Source organism: Schistocerca serialis, chromosome 1 (genome assembly GCF_023864345.2).
Source record: "Schistocerca serialis cubense isolate TAMUIC-IGC-003099 chromosome 1, iqSchSeri2.2, whole genome shotgun sequence".
Lineage (NCBI taxonomy): Eukaryota > Metazoa > Arthropoda > Insecta > Orthoptera > Acrididae > Schistocerca > Schistocerca serialis.
This window is the reverse complement of record NC_064638.1, coordinates 1,053,163,729-1,053,179,699: the sequence shown is the minus strand read 5'-3', so window position 1 is coordinate 1,053,179,699 and position 15,971 is coordinate 1,053,163,729. Positions and strand designations below refer to the sequence as shown.

The 15,971-nt window shown below is 43.9% G+C and overlaps 1 protein-coding gene and 1 non-coding gene across 2 annotated transcripts in view; both read right to left on the bottom strand.

Annotated features, from left to right (window-relative positions):
* The window catches only part of LOC126415407 (uncharacterized), a 514,961-nt gene that overhangs the window by 459,351 nt on the left and 39,639 nt on the right, over positions 1-15,971 (bottom strand). The window lies entirely within an intron of this gene.
* Trnat-ugu (transfer RNA threonine (anticodon UGU)) lies at positions 8,596-8,670 on the bottom strand. The gene has a single exon. It is a non-coding gene; the product is annotated as a tRNA-Thr (tRNA).

Below are 15,971 nucleotides of genomic sequence, written 5' to 3'. Positions count from 1 at the left end.
CTTATTTTCTACATAATCGCTTCTTCTCGCCTACGAGAATACTGATCTTCCTCAAATAACGTCTTAAAGGACAGCAGTGAATGCCGGCCGAAGTGGCCGTGCGGTTAAAGGCGCTGCAGTATGGAACCGCAAGACCGCCACGGTCGCAGGTTCGAATCCTGCCTCGGGCATGGATGTTTGTGATGTCCTTAGGTTAGTTAGGTTTAACTAGTTCTAAGTTCTAGGAGACTAATGACCTCAGCAGTTGAGTCCCATAGTGCTCAGAGCCATTTGAACCATTTTTGACAGCAGTGAAAAGAAAATTCGGTGCAAAATAAAAGAAAGGAGTAGAGTTTAACGCTCTATCCACAAGGTCAAGAGTGACATAACACTATCCTCACTGTCTTAGTTTGATAATGATGGAGAAGCAAACGGTATGTGACTTTGTTGAAGTAAGCGATGATTCAGAAAAACCGCATAAAATCTAGACGAGGATTTGAACTCCGATCCTCCCTAATGCAAGTGCACTTTCTTTAACCGTGTGCGATCTTCCTCACTTAATAACGATGCAAGTAACAACTCTGATGAACGCCTGCATGACGAAGTTATCACTGTGATCATGTTCTATTAACTTTATGCATAGCACATTCAATATAATGCACTGAGTAGACGAAAAATTTTAGACATACTTCGAGATATTTCTTTTATCATTAAAAATATCAACTGATTATCCGCGAGGTTTACCGGTCTGCTTCATAGACGATACTTCTTTCAGCTGTCCAACCAGAACATCCAATAAATGAATCACTTTGTTAAAGTCCGAATAGCCAGTACTTGAGTCAGTTCACATTCCCGCTTAATAAGAAAGAAGATTCATTGCTATCCATTAAAAACAGCGGATAATTCTCATTTCAAATGCTTGGAAACACACGGCTTTCCCTCGGATGGAGGACATATAAAAGTTCAGATAGTATCTCTTGAATAACAAATGCCGCCCTCAGGGGTGTTATTCATTTTAACGTTTCCTGTTCGCGGCCCAGATTGGCATGGGTGAACTGAAAATGAAGGCAACTCGGTTCATCTTATGTTCTTCCTCGAAACGAATATCAAATTCACGTTGCGTAACAATGGGCAAGTCGATTTAGTGAACTCAGTATAGATGAAGTTCCTGAGCTGCAAAACGGTAGTTTTCCTTTTAAATCCAAGGGACTGCTTGAAAATACACTAATATACTTACATTTCTTTCATCTTCTGTTCTAATGATGATAAAAATACATAACATGCCAATTAACTTTTTCTTAATAATTTTCAGCCGTCCTCCATTACGTGATTCCCCAGGGCTTTGTCGGGTCAATTACAGGCGCACTAGTGTCACGGAATTTTCCAACATATGAAACTAAACGCCTCTTTGACAATATAAAATACAGATAAATACAATAGATAGCTTGTCACTCTATTTCCGCTATCCTGTCCCCTCTTATACAGTTTCCTCACTTGGAGTTTTCAACCACAGTAAACAACTATGTTTTATGAGTTCTCTCTGCTAAATAATATTTAATGTCTCTCGTTAGACATAGTCTTTACAGTTCCTTTCGCAGAATATGTGGTGCCCCAGTGGAGGTCGCCGGTTGTTTCACTGTTCCGTGTTTTTTTTCTAGTTCCTAGACTAGATACGAGCACACTTAATAATGTTAGAGCTGTCTTTACATTCTAATAGAGTCTGTACAACATCATGAAAAGAGAAACTGAGTGCTGCCACGTATTGTCTCACAATTGACAATACTGTTCACCTCACCTCGCTGCACCTTTGCCAGACTATCTCGTCCTACTGTTACGAAAAATAAAAACTGAATTTTGTCTTATATTTACAGCTTCATATTTTTTTGGGAATAATAGGAAAACAAGACAATAAGGTATAAACAAGATGTCGGCAATATAGATACACAGTACTGGAAATGAACGCTATTACACCTACAAAGAATATTTTGATGTCAGCCAGAGCAGGTTCACGCACCGAATTAATGTGGTGTTAAAGCGGCTCCAACAATCATTGCAATGGCTACACTGAAACTTGGGATTCAGAGGACAAGGTCGGTAGAAGGTTTAGCTCCACTCGTAGCCACAGAGGTTCGGCATGGTACCGTGAAGCACGTTCTGCCAATGTATTTATCATCAGATGTGCGGATTCCGAAGGTGATGGTAAAGGAGCAGACATCAGACAACGACCTCTCTAATGAGTACCACAGGTATGCTATATGGAACGCAGTTCCAGGATATAAGTCAAGTTCTTAAGGAAGGAAGGAAGGAAGGAAGACTGGGTTTAAAGTCCCGTCGACATCGAGGTTGTTACAGACAGAGCACAACCTCGGAATGAGTCAATGATGGGGAAGTAAGTCGATCGTGCCCTTTCAAAGGAATCGTCCCGGCATTTGCCTGGAACAAATTACGGAAATCACGAAAAACCTAAATCTGGATGGACGGACGCGGATTTGAATCGTCGTCCCGAATGCGAGTGCATGTGCTAAGCACTGCGCCATCTCGCTCGGTGTCAAGTTCTTGCAGGATTATGGTATCAAATTTGAGCTGAAGTGTGCCGGCCGGGGTGGACGAGCGGTTCTAGGCGCTACAGTCTGGAGTCGTGCGACCGCAACGGTCGCAGGTTCGAATCCTGCCTCGAGCGAGCATGGATGTGTGTGATGTCCTTAGGTTAGTTAGGTTTAAGTAGTTCTAAGTTCTAGGGGACTGATGACCACAGATGTTAAGTCCCATAGTGCTCAGAGCCATTTGAACCATTTTTTTGAGACACTGAAACTGTTCCTGAAGAAAACAACATAGATTCTAGACAGTTTTAACATAACAGAATCTGTCTTTTAAACGGGAATTACTTTGCAGATCCATCAGTTCCATCCGCACATGTACAGGAGCTTTCAACTGAAATAGCAAATGGTCTCGAAAACAGATACAATATTTGCAGTGCCCTCAAAACGTTTAGCAAACTATCCTTGTAATTCTTTCAAGGCCGCAATGAATTCCTCAAACCTTGAGTCTTCCTTAACACTTGTGAGCTCAGGGAAATGGACGGTATTTTTTGTCAGAACTTGTCCCTTCCGCAATGCGATATTCTTTTTAAATGCTTACCCATCAATTCACCTTGTGGTGCCTTACTGTGGACATTGTGCAGTCAAGTCCATTTAAATTCTATATCTGCAATCCATTCCAGATGTTGTAATTTCCGTTTTCATTCACAAATTTAACAAGTAGCACATTTTAAATCGAAAAATCATTCCAGGCACACCCCTTAACTTAACCAAGTTAGTTTGCAATAATATATGAAACTTCCACAGCCTTTACTCTATTCCATTGAAAACTATCGATCGCAATTATTTGCCCTTTCATCATCAAATAAATCTTTAAATTCTTTCTATGTGATGTTGCACTAAGACAATAAATTCAATAAAATTATTTCTATTAAATAATGAAACATAAAAAGGTAATTTAATATGATAAATAATCAATATATCCCGCTTTACACTAAACAATTTTCAGTGTATGTGAAATACTTATTTGATAAGTTATATCTTGAACCTCTTTCACAGAAAATCTGCGGGACGTGTCTATTACGGGACTGCATAATAGATGCTGAGAATTCTCATCCTTCTCTTCTGTGTTTCTCATTCGTTTTTGAAGCTTGTCACGACAGATCAGTAGAACGACTCTTATTGTGCAAACATCCACTAGGCCTATCAACTTCCTTTATACCACAAACAGAGAACAAAAGATAAACAACGCTGACACCACGGTTCTGGCGAACTGAAGGAGATCGTTCCGACAGGAAAATACCCATCGCAATGCTAAATGAAATGTCACCCTGTACCGAACTACTTCCGGGAAGGAACGAGCAGGGCCAAGACAGGCCGAGACTCGAACCGCGCGTGTGTAGCACATAGTGCTCAAGTGCCGTTTCCCACGCCGTGGCCGACCCTGGCTTGTAATACCGTCGGCAGTTGTCTGAAACCAGTAGTGGTCAAACTGCGGCCCGAATCAAGTGTCCGTACGGCCTGTGATTCTCAGCCGTATTTTATACGTAATAATATGCAACTGACAGCCAAATTCAAAAACCTCTGCTAACGTTAATAGCTTCTTCAGAGTGTAGTTTAATCACTCAGTAACAAATAAAAACAAAGAGACAGTCATATTTTAAGATGTGTTTAATTTTAATTGATGTTGGTGAATTCGGTCGTGTGTTAACTAATATTGTACACCTACCTCCGGGTCATAGGATAAGCACCACGGCCGTGTGTGGCTAGAGGATGTGAGAGGGGGAACCTTTCATTGTTTCTCTTCCAATACTGAAAACTCACAGGCGTGCTTGAGTCGTACCGATCAGCTGCCAAAGTGTAAATTTTGACGCGGAAGTAACATGAATTCGTGAATGCGCTTTACAGAGACGATCATCTTCATATGCAGTGTTTATTTTTACCGAGGAATACGAAGTTAGGGTAAGGTTGTTGTAATATACACTCATGTTCATAAATTAAGGATAATGCTGATACATTGTGAAACAACGCTCTGGAGGTCGGTTTGCGGGTTTAAATCACTTCGGGGTATGACCAAGCGGTGCATTTCACCTGTTGTCGTCGCACGGTGGCGCTGGCAGCAGTCCACATACGCAGAAGTGTGTTGGTGCATGTCAGAGTACGGTGCAGCGAGTAAGTGTGTAGACGTTTTCAGACGTGCTAATGGTGACTGTGTGTTGAAAATAGCTCAAAGACCACTTCTGATGACGTTACGAAGGGTAGAATACTAGGGCGACTGGAGGCTGGTCAAACACAGCAGATCGTAGCACGGGCCCTCCGTGTGCCACAAAGTGTGATCTCCAGATTATGGCAACGAATCCAGCAGACGTGTCCACGTGCTACAGTACGGGACGTCCACAGTGTACAACACCACAAGGAGACCGATATCTCACTATCAGTGCCCGCAAACGGCCACGGAGTACTGAAGGTAGCCTTGCTCGAGACCTTACTGCAGCAACTGGAACAGTTGTCTCCAGACACACAGTCTACAGACGACTGAACAGACATGGTTTATTCGCCTGGAGATCTGCAAGGTGCATTCCACTGACCCTGGTCACAGGAGAGCCCGCAAAGCCTGGTGTGAAGAACACAGTACATGGTACATGGTCATTGGAACAGTGGTGCCAGGTTATGTTTACGGACGAGTCCACGTATAGTCTGAACAGTGATTCTCGCCGGGTTTTCATTTGGCGTGAACCAGGAACAAGATACCAACCTCTTAATGTCCTTGAAAGGGACCTGTATGGAGGTCGTGGTTTGATGGTGTGGGGTGGGACTATGATTGGTGCACGTACACCCCTACATGTCTTTGACACAGGAACTGTAACAGGTCAGGTGTATCGGGATGTCATTTTGCACCAGTATGTCCGCCTTTTCAAGTGTGCAGTGGGTCCCACCTTCCTCCTGATGGATGATAATGCACGGTCCCACCGAGCTGCCATCGTGGAGGAGTACCTTGAAACAGAAGATAACAGGCGAATGGAGTGGTCTGCCTGTTCTCCAGACCTAAAGCCCATCGAGCACGTCTGGGATGCTCTCAGTCGACGTATCGCTGCACGTCTTCAAACACCTACGACACTTCAGGAGCTCCGACAGGCACTGGTGCAAGAATGGGAGGCTACACCCCAGCAGCTGCTCGACCACCTGCCAACCCATTGTGCGATGTGTGTACGTGTGCATGGTGATCTTATCCCATATTGATGTCGGGGTACATGCGCAGGAAACAGTGGCCTTTTGTTGCACATGTGTTTTGGGACGGTTTTCTCTACTTATTACCAATACCTTGGACTTTCAGATCTGTGCCGGGTGTGTTCCCTATGTGCCTATGCTATTGGAGCCAGTTTTGTGCAGTGCCACGTTGTGTGGCACCACATTCCGCAATTATCCTTAATTTATGAGCATGAGTGTAGTACAGTACAGTACAATACAATACAATACAATGAGTATAAGGAAATTTACATTGACAACATTTAGTAAACATTTGAGGTCGTGTCTCGTATTGTACAAAGCATTTAAATTTATCTACATTTACTACTGTTAATCAGTTAATCATTCACTCACACAAACAACACAACACTTCGACAAGCAATACAGTCCTGGAGTGTTGGGGTCGCTGAGGGTGGCGACAGTGAATCACAGAACAGTCCAAACGAAGTGTTCCGAATGGTAACGACATTTAACGATCAGTACTAGGGGCCAGATGTCAACGTATCTCGCCCTTATTGTCGCTAGTCTATTTCGAATGAAAACATGGACAGAGTAGGCAGTATTCTTTTTATTATCTGTGCGATCGGCCAGTTTCAATCTTGGATCATTTTCAAGTATTGGCCGCTCGCGCAGATAGTGCAGTAAAAAGAGTACAGCCAACTTGGACCATGTTTTCATTCTCAAAACAGGTTGAGGCTGTGGGCCCTCACAACAATAAAATTTTAAAATAGTCTGTTGGGGACCCAAACTTGTTAATTTATATAGGTTTCCAATTAATAATAACATCGGTATATGGCCCGAGGTGCCGCCCTACAGTATCAATATTGGCTCTTGAGCAGAGAACTTTGACAGCCACCATAGTAGACTGCTTGTGGTCGATATTAATGTGATATGTCGAGAACATCCGGGAAACGTACAGCAAATTAACACATGGATGCGCTGTGTATCATTTACATATGTCACGTTATGCGTGTTAGTAAATGGTAGTACTCCATATGTTTGAACACAACGCTAGCCCGTATATCTGATCAGATGTCTACAGTCAGTCCAAGGTGGAGACTCCGTAAATCTTGGACCGGGAAAAGAAAGTGCTAGGTTGTGATGCTTCAGAAATACTGCAAGACACATAAGTTAATTCATCAGCTATTTAATGTGCTTAGTTTTTTAATGTAACTAAATAAGACTACAAATGACGCAATAAATATTTGCAGCGTGTTTACTTGCACTTACAAATTCAGATATATTAAGACTATCTTCAGATTTAATGTAATAAACATATTTATGTATTGTTTCATAACTGACAAGGAAATGGGCAAGAGGTAAAGCATATTAAGTTTTAATTGTAATCAGCTCCTCATCATGGACTTGCAGGTTTGAAACACTTTCAAACAGTAAAAATGAATAAATGAGAATTAATTGAAACTCTCAGCTGCCGACAGGTGTTGTTGATATACACTCCTGGAAATTGAAATAAGAACACCGTGAATTCATTGTCCCAGGAAGGGGAAACTTTATTGACACATTCCTGGGGTCATATACATCACATGATCACACTGACAGAACCACAGGCACATAGACACAGGCAACAGAGCATGCACAATGTCGGCACTAGTACAGTGTATATCCACCTTTCGCAGCAATGCAGGCTGCTATTCTCCCATGGAGACGATCGTAGAGATGCTGGATGTAGTCCTGTGGAACGGCTTGCCATGCCATTTCCACCTGGCGCCTCAGTTGGACCAGCGTTCGTGCTGGACGTGCAGACCGCGTGAGACGACGCTTCATCCAGTCCCAAACATGCTCAATGGGAGACAGATCCGGAGATCTTGCTGGCCAGGGTAGTTGACTTACACCTTCTAGAGCACGTTGGGTGGCACGGGATACATGCGGACGTGCATTGTCCTGTTGGAACAGCAAGTTCCCTTGCCGGTCTAGGAATGGTAGAACGATGGGTTCGATGACGGTTTGGATGTACCGTGCACGCCGGGTTTTGGCCCTGTGTGCCTCGGTCGTATGCAGTCCTGATTGTGGCGCTCACCTGCACGGCGCCAAACACGCATACGACCATCATTGGCACCAAGGCAGAAGCGACTCTCATCGCTGAAGACGACACATCTCCATTCGTCCCTCCATTCACGCCTGTCGCCACACCACTGGAGGCGGGCTGCACGATGTTGGGGCGTGAGCGGAAGACGGCCTAACGGTGTGCGGGACCGTAGCCCAGCTTCATGGAGACGGTTGCGAATGGTCCTCGCCGATACCCCAGGAGCAACAGTGTCCCTAATTTGCTGGGAAGTGGCGGTGCGGTCCCCTACGGCACTGCGTAGGATCCTACGGTCTTGGCGTGCATCCGTGCGTCGCTACGGTCCGGTCCCAGGTCGACGGGCACGTGCACCTTCCGCCGACCACTGGCGACAACATCGATGTACTGTGGAGACCTCACGCCCCACGTGTTGAGCAATTCGGCGGTACGTCCATCCGGCCTCCCGCATGCCCACTATACGCCCTCGCTCAAAGTCCGTCAACTGCACATACGGTTCACGTCCACGCTGTCGCGGCATGCTACCAGTGTTAAAGACTGCGATGGAGCTCCGTATGCCACGGCAAACTGGCTGACACTGACGGCGGCGGTGCACAAATGCTGCGCAGCTAGCGCCATTCGACGGCCAACACCGCGGTTCCTGGTGTGTCCGCTGTGCCGTGCGTGTGATCATTGCTTGTACAGCCCTCTCGCAGTGTCCGGAGCAAGTATGGTGGGTCTGACACACCGGTGTCAATGTGTTCTTTTTTCCATTTCCAGGAGTGTACCTCGATGGGGACAGCTGAAAATGTGTGCCCCGACCGGGACTCGAACCCGGGATTTCCTGCTTACATGGCAGACGCTCTAATCCATCTGAGCCACCGAGGTCACAGATGAATAGCGCGACTGCAGGGATTTATCGCCGGCCGGAGTGGCCGTGCGGTTCTAGCCGCTACAGTCTGGAACCGAGCGACCACTCCGGTCGCACGTTCGAATCCTGCCTCGGGCATGGATGTGTGTGATGTCCTTAGGTTAGTTAGGTTTAATTAGTTCTAAGTTCTAGGCCACTGATGACCTCAGACGTTAAGTCGCAATAAAAAAATTTCAAAAAAGGGATTTATCCCTTGCACGCTTCCCGTGAGACCCACATTCCCAACTGTCCACAATCTACATACGTAATGTACCTAATAGATATTTGCCCATCCACTCATTACTCGCCCACACTAAGGTGACGATTCTAGAGAAGCTGCACGGTTATCAACGGTAGCTGTTCTTTTGAGAACATCTACTATCTTCATATATATAGTTAAAGGCTACCCAGCCATTGTCCTTCGTCTGTGCGAATGCGCACATGTTGCCCGAAGTCTTACGGGAATCGTAACCTTAGTGTGCGCCTGTAATGAGTGAATGGGCAAATATCTATTAGGTACATTACGTATGTAAATTGAGGACAGTTGGGAATGTTGGTCTCACGGGAAGCGTGCAACGGGTAAGTCCCTGCAGTCGCGCTGTTCATCTATGACCTCGGTGGCTCAGATGGATTTGCCGGCACGGTAGCTCAGCGTGTTCGGTCAGAGGTTTAGCTGCCCTCTGTAATAAAAAACTGAGTTAATTGATTAACAACGAACTTAAACGGATGTTTTACGACGTCCGCCCCGAGCAGATTCAACGAACAAAAGCGAACAAAATGTGATTAAAAAAAATATATAATAAAAAAAAGATGGATAGAGCGTCTGCCATGTAAGCAGGAGATCCCTGGTTCGAATCCCGGTGGGGCACACATTTTAAGCTGTCCCCATCGAGGTATATCAACAACACCTGTCGGCAGCTGAAGGTTTCAGTTAATTATCATTTATTCTAGAGAAGCTGCACGATCATCAATGGTATCTGTTCTTTCGAGAACAGTTACTATCTTCATACATATAGTAAAAATGAATCTGTGACTGTAAGCGTCATTTACTAGTCACTGAAGCTATATCGGTTTTCTGTGGTTACTGTAAACCACCGCAGGCGAAATGCCAAAGCCAGTTACGCCTCACATCGTAGCTCGATACAGCTACTGTTTCGTATCTAATGACCTCGACGTCTTCGAGACCATAAACTCTAAATTTCTCTTCTCCGTTCCATCGAAGCTTTATTGCTCATAAAATGGTTTAAGGAGCAGCGGGACCTTAGCTTGTAGGCGAACCGTGCTGCCGTCTTCCTCAGTGAAAGTGTTGTTCGTCTGGCTGTGTGCTGCGAACACGGCAGCTGGCAAAGGCCTCTGGCATGTAGCTCACACAGCAGGGCAGTGTTCATTGACGCTGGGAGCTGGACCGGCAGTCCCTGGCCAGGCGCCAGTCTCAGTGGAAGCGGCTTGTGCTCACACAACAACCGACACACTAGCTTGTTACTCGCGTCAGTCTCGTGGCCTCAACGCATGCGAAGTTGATGACTTTCCTAAATATAAAGCGCCAGCAGCATTCCACAGCTGTCGCTACATAATCGGAATGTTACAAACATAAACAAATCTTCTGCACAGGAGACATACCACAAAACTGTTCGCATCCAGTTTATCGTGTCCATCAGTCATGTAGATTTGTTAGCAGCAGCCAGCAGGTAGTCTTGTACCTTTCTTTACAAGGTAGCACCACAAATTCGACGCAGCAGGCAGTTGTTTGTCATGAAGCAAAAGCCTCACGCGCATTGGTTATTCACGACCTCATATCGCCTCAATTTTCATTTCCATCCATTGCTTCCTTATATCAAGATATGGGGCTATTTGTAATAATTTCAAAAGTTTCAGAAGACATTGCAATTACAGTATGAGCCAGAATGCTGTTATAATTGATGTTTTATTGCTGTAGACTCAGCTCTATGGCCATCTTCAGGCTATCTACATGCAAAGACGCTTCGTTGGCAGTTTCAAAATTATAACTAATAACAATTTTCTTTGTTTGTATGTTAGTACTTACATCCATACTGCATCGTGGGGCTTTCGCTGTCTTATAGCCTTATTGCTGCATAAGGAAGTTCAGTTGCAGTCTAATTTTGTTTGCCATTTACTTTACCCATGATTTCTGTGGTTGGGAAATGTTCAGCTTACGTCTTTTATCTATGGTATATATTATTGCAGTTTTCACAGCTACGATTAACAGCAAGTCCAGAGATGCTGTTTGGTTACAATTTGTTTTTTATTTGTCTATTATTTGTCTATTATCGTATAACCTTTGTTATAAAAATAAACAAAGATATACACGATTGTATATGCATGCCATGGAGCTAAAACAAGAAGGGAATAGTCATTACTTCACAGACATCCATCATCTTACATAGCCCAAAACATTAGGTTCAACACACTTATTCTTCCATGTTTCACCGCGGAGATACTTCCCCGAGATGCCACTCTAACGTGCCAGTTCTGGGGATATCTGTCGACTTATGTAGTCGTAACACAAACAGCATCTGGTGCTTTGATTGTCTGGAGACGTAGTTGTTTCATCAATAATGCCAATTTGCGTCACTTACGGGTATACTAATCGATCCGATCATAATCTAACGTTCAAGGGAATCACATTTCATTCGTGAGTGGCGTCATCCAAGCAATATTTCCTTTTCTATACCTGAATTATGGTTGCGCTGTTTACTTTTATTCTTTCCATTGCCTTCCCAACCCCAAACGCTCCGATATCCGAGACACATTGTATCAATGATCTCGTCTCCGCACAACACACGGCTACCTGACCGCGCTGATTGTTGGTGTAGCAACTGATACCCTAAATTCCGCTCACCGATAATTATTCATTGTTCACATTTCCTCCTCCTTTAAAAAGAATCTAGCTAGAACATTCGAAAACAGCGATCACGGGTGTGTGTGTGTGTGTGTGTGTGTGTGTGTGTGTGTGTGTGTGTGTGTGTGTGTGTGTGTGTGTGTGAGTGTGTGTGCGCGCGCGAAAACTTATTTGAACATTCTTTTCGTCGTGCCTGCTGCTCGGGGTGGGAATAGCAATCTATCCGCTTCACAGTATGTTATGTTATGTTATGTTATGTTATGGTAGCCGGTGACCTAGAAACGACGGAGAGGCTCCGTCCCCGCCGCAGCCGCAGTGGTCCGCAACCCCACGACGACTACCGCAGTCCACTTCACCCCTCCGCCTCCCCACACCGAACCCAAGGTTATTGTGCGGTTCAGTTCCCGGTGGACCCCTCCAGGGAACGTCTCACACCAGACGAGTGTAAGCCCTATGTTTGCGTGGTAGAATATGGTGGTGTACGCGTACGTGGAGAACTTGTTTGCGCAGCAATCGCCGACATAGTGTAGCTGAGGCGGAATAAGGGGAACCAGCCCGCATTCGCCGAGGCAGATGGAAAACCGCCTAAAAACCATCCACAGACTGTCCGGCTCACCAGACCTCAACACAAATCCGCCGGGCGGATTCCTGCCGGGGACCGGCGCTCCTTCCCGCCCGGAAAGCCGTACGTTAGACCGCACGGCCAACCGGGCGGGCCGCTTCACAGTAATTCCTTCACCAAATTTATTATAAATAACCCACTGCTCTTCGACAAGAACAGTGATGTACATAATGACAATAGCAAAAGGAAAAAAATGGCATTCATTACGGCACATTAAGCTTGCCTGTAACACAAACAGAGGTTCACAAAGTTACAACGAAAAGTTTTGATCACTTACCCAGTGACATAAGTGAGATTAAACTGAAAACATTTGTCTTTGATAACTCCTCCTAGTCTGCAAAAGACTACCTATTACTGTAAAGTGTAAATGGTCATAGGTAAGAATTACCTATATCATACAATGTAGGCTTTCACGGCAGGTGTGGTCTTCAGTTGAAACTTCTGGGCTGAGAGGCCGTGGTCGATGTATAAAATTTCCACCCAACGCATCTGCGGGAGACATCTTCTGAGGTTTTCCGGCTACAGTAGCCGGATGACCTCAGAGGATGTCTCCCCCAGATGGAGACGAAACGTTAGGTGGAAATTTTATACATCGACAACGGCCTCTCAGCCCAGAAGTTTTTTCAACTGAAGAATTACCAATATGTCTTTAATTGAAAAACAAAAACCTAATAAATGATCAGCATGGAGGCATATTTGACTTTTTCCACATTATTATGATTATCGTGCAAATGGTACATAACTAACTAAATAAATATTCGCACATCACACAGAAAACGTCAACATGAAATTCAAAAGTAAATTGGAGCAGATCATCAAAGTAGACGTACAGTCCAATTGTCACATGTCTGGTTATTCCTGAAAACTGATAGAATTATTGGCGATAAATATTCTGGGAAAAGAAGCAAACAGGCTACTGCTGGAAAGACAGGTCCATAAGTTACATAAGTTAGGCTATCATTACTGAAAAAAAAAACTTACGTACGTGTTAAAGTAAAAATCCTTTTTTTGGGTCTAAGCGCTTGAAAGCATTCCCTTTATCACATGTGTAGTATTGCACAATGCTGGAACATGTTTAAAAATTATAGGCCTATAGTTTTTTTACCGTGTGAATTGCTATTATTGGTCACACTCTGAATTATAGGTAAGATCTGAAAATGAGAATATGTGCAAACTACGGCCAAATTAATTCACTGACAATCTAATAAAACAAGAGCTCTATTCTGCATGGAGGTATACCTCTATGTAGTTCTGTGTATTTGACAAGTCAATAATCGTTCACTTTGTTGACATGTACAAGACATGATAACGTGACTTGCTTCTTTCGTCGTTGCACACGTTTATGGGCCAGCAAAGAACACGTAGGTAACTTTTTTTTGCCAATGTGAACATTAAAAATGTTGCGCATAGGAACTGAAAGCTGAAAACGTAAGGAACAAGAAGCGGAACCTGTAAGCAAACAGTCCGCAGCTCGTGGTCGTGCGGTAGCGTTCTCGCTTCCCACGCCCGGGTTCCCGGGTTCGATTCCTGGCGGGGTCAGGGATTTTCTCTGCCTTGTGATGACTGGGTGTTGTGTGATGTCCTTAGGTTAGTTGGGTTTCAGTAGTTTTAAGTTCTAGGGGACTGATGACCATAGATGTTAAGTCCCATAGTGCTCAGAGCCATTTTGTAAGCAAACAAGCACTGGGTTCGGAGTTCCAGCTTCATTTGCCATTGATACAAATGCAGTAAAAATGGAATAAGAAAGCTTGTTTTTCACATCATTTCCTTCTCTTCTCGGTTATTCGAAGTATATCACCAAAAACAAGTTACTTCCACGAGATTAAATGAGTCGTTTTACTAGAGCAAATGCGCATTCAAGCACAGAAAAACGTTCGAAATTGCCTTCCTGAAACTATGTTCTTCATGTAAGCACTCTAATTTTTAGCATTTAAAATAGTTATTGCGTGCACACATCAGAAGTGACTAACAGAAGCAATCGTAAACACTACTTCTGCAAATGTTTTGGACTATTTAAAATGGCGGCAGGCCCCGCCACTCTGGCTTCAAAACAACGTGCAGCGTTTATAGCGCCGTCTCCCTTCTTTTTTTACCTTCGTGATACACACTACGAAAACATAAAGATTATACTACCACACCAAAGATCATTGCGATGCATAGGAAAATAAATTAACAAATTTTAACCGTACAACATGGCTGGATATGCTGGAAGTCGTAGCTGTCAAAACTACAACAGTATATACCATCGATAAAAGACATGCTGACATTTCCCAACAATAGCAATCATAAGTAAAGTACATGATAAACAAATAAAATTATGCTGCAACCGATGTTTCTTATGCAGCAGTAAGATTATAAGACAGCGATTAAGTACCATCATACAATGAAACAAAATTGTTATTATTTATAATTTTACGACTGTTAACACAGCGTATTTGCCTGAAATGAGCGCTGAATTAGGCTTATTGCTACTGTATAATCTACAACAATAAAACGACATCATTTATACAAGCGCTCTGGTTCGTATTAGTTTTACAATGTCATTATATCTACCATGCTCTGGACCCGAGAGAAAATAAATTGTTCGGAAGACGACTGCACAGAAATTGCAAGACATATAGAAAATAGACAAACACATCTCTCCAAAATTTTAACTCACATCGTAGATGTTCAATATGGTTACCCTTTGTGATGAGGAAAATGTTAATCTGTGCGTACTGTACATCGAAGTCACTGCTGCTGCTGCTGCCGCCCAGGAAGGTGCAACGACAGTAGCCCGCATTTTAAATCTGTTCCTTGGGTTGCCTGTCTGCAGGCGCGAACTAATTCGGTTCGACCACGTAGAGCGAATGATTTGTTTGCATCATCTGCCATGTCTGTCCCCTAGTGGTGCGCTCTGCAACTACACCACGACGTGTGTTACAAATCGAAAAGTGGCGAAGTGTAACATTTTCCTGTTTGTCGTTTTCCTGTGCGTCTTTTCGTACTTGTCAAGCAGTCAGCTTCTGAAACCCCGGAGTTACTTATGAACAACCCTGTGATTCAGGGCTCTCTGCTGCCTATGTAATTTTGAGATTAGATGTTTGGAACACTATATGTCCGAGTAGCATCAGATTGTGTCACATAGACATCGTTTAGTGGGTTGTAGGTTGTCCAGGCAAACTCTTTACAGTTTTTGTTACACCTTTATGTTTGTTCGGTAAATTGTACGATCTCGCAAGGCAGTATAAATCAAGGCATCCATGGCCATAAACCATGATGTACTGTTGCTACCTGATAGACGAGTAGGAGGTTGTGACAACGACCCTAGCGAACCTCACCAAATATTGAGATGCGTACATGTCCATTCGCACGAGGCCATTTGCAAATACTTACAAAAGCTCAGACTAATTAAAAATACATACATATTCGTACAGAATCTGTATACATTCTGTACTCCAGCGGTTGCGGTTAGATGGGGCACTTGGAAGGTGCCCAGGGAGATCATGGTCAACTCTTGGCCCTTCCCGCCTTGGGCAAGGTTCATACTTTCCGTTATCGTGGACACAAGCTCGTAATTTAGCCTCAGATTACATGCCGCCATGTTGACACGGTGAACGCAACTACGTGGTACAGGTGGGATGAGGCGTTTGCAAATACGTACAAAAGCCCAGACTAATTAAAAAATTCATGCCTATTCGTACAGAATCTGGATACATTCTGTGAGACTGAAGCGCTGGCGAATTACGACTTTTGTTATCGAGTTTAATTTGTACTATTAAATCTTCATATATTTGAGAGAAAGGAGACAATAATAG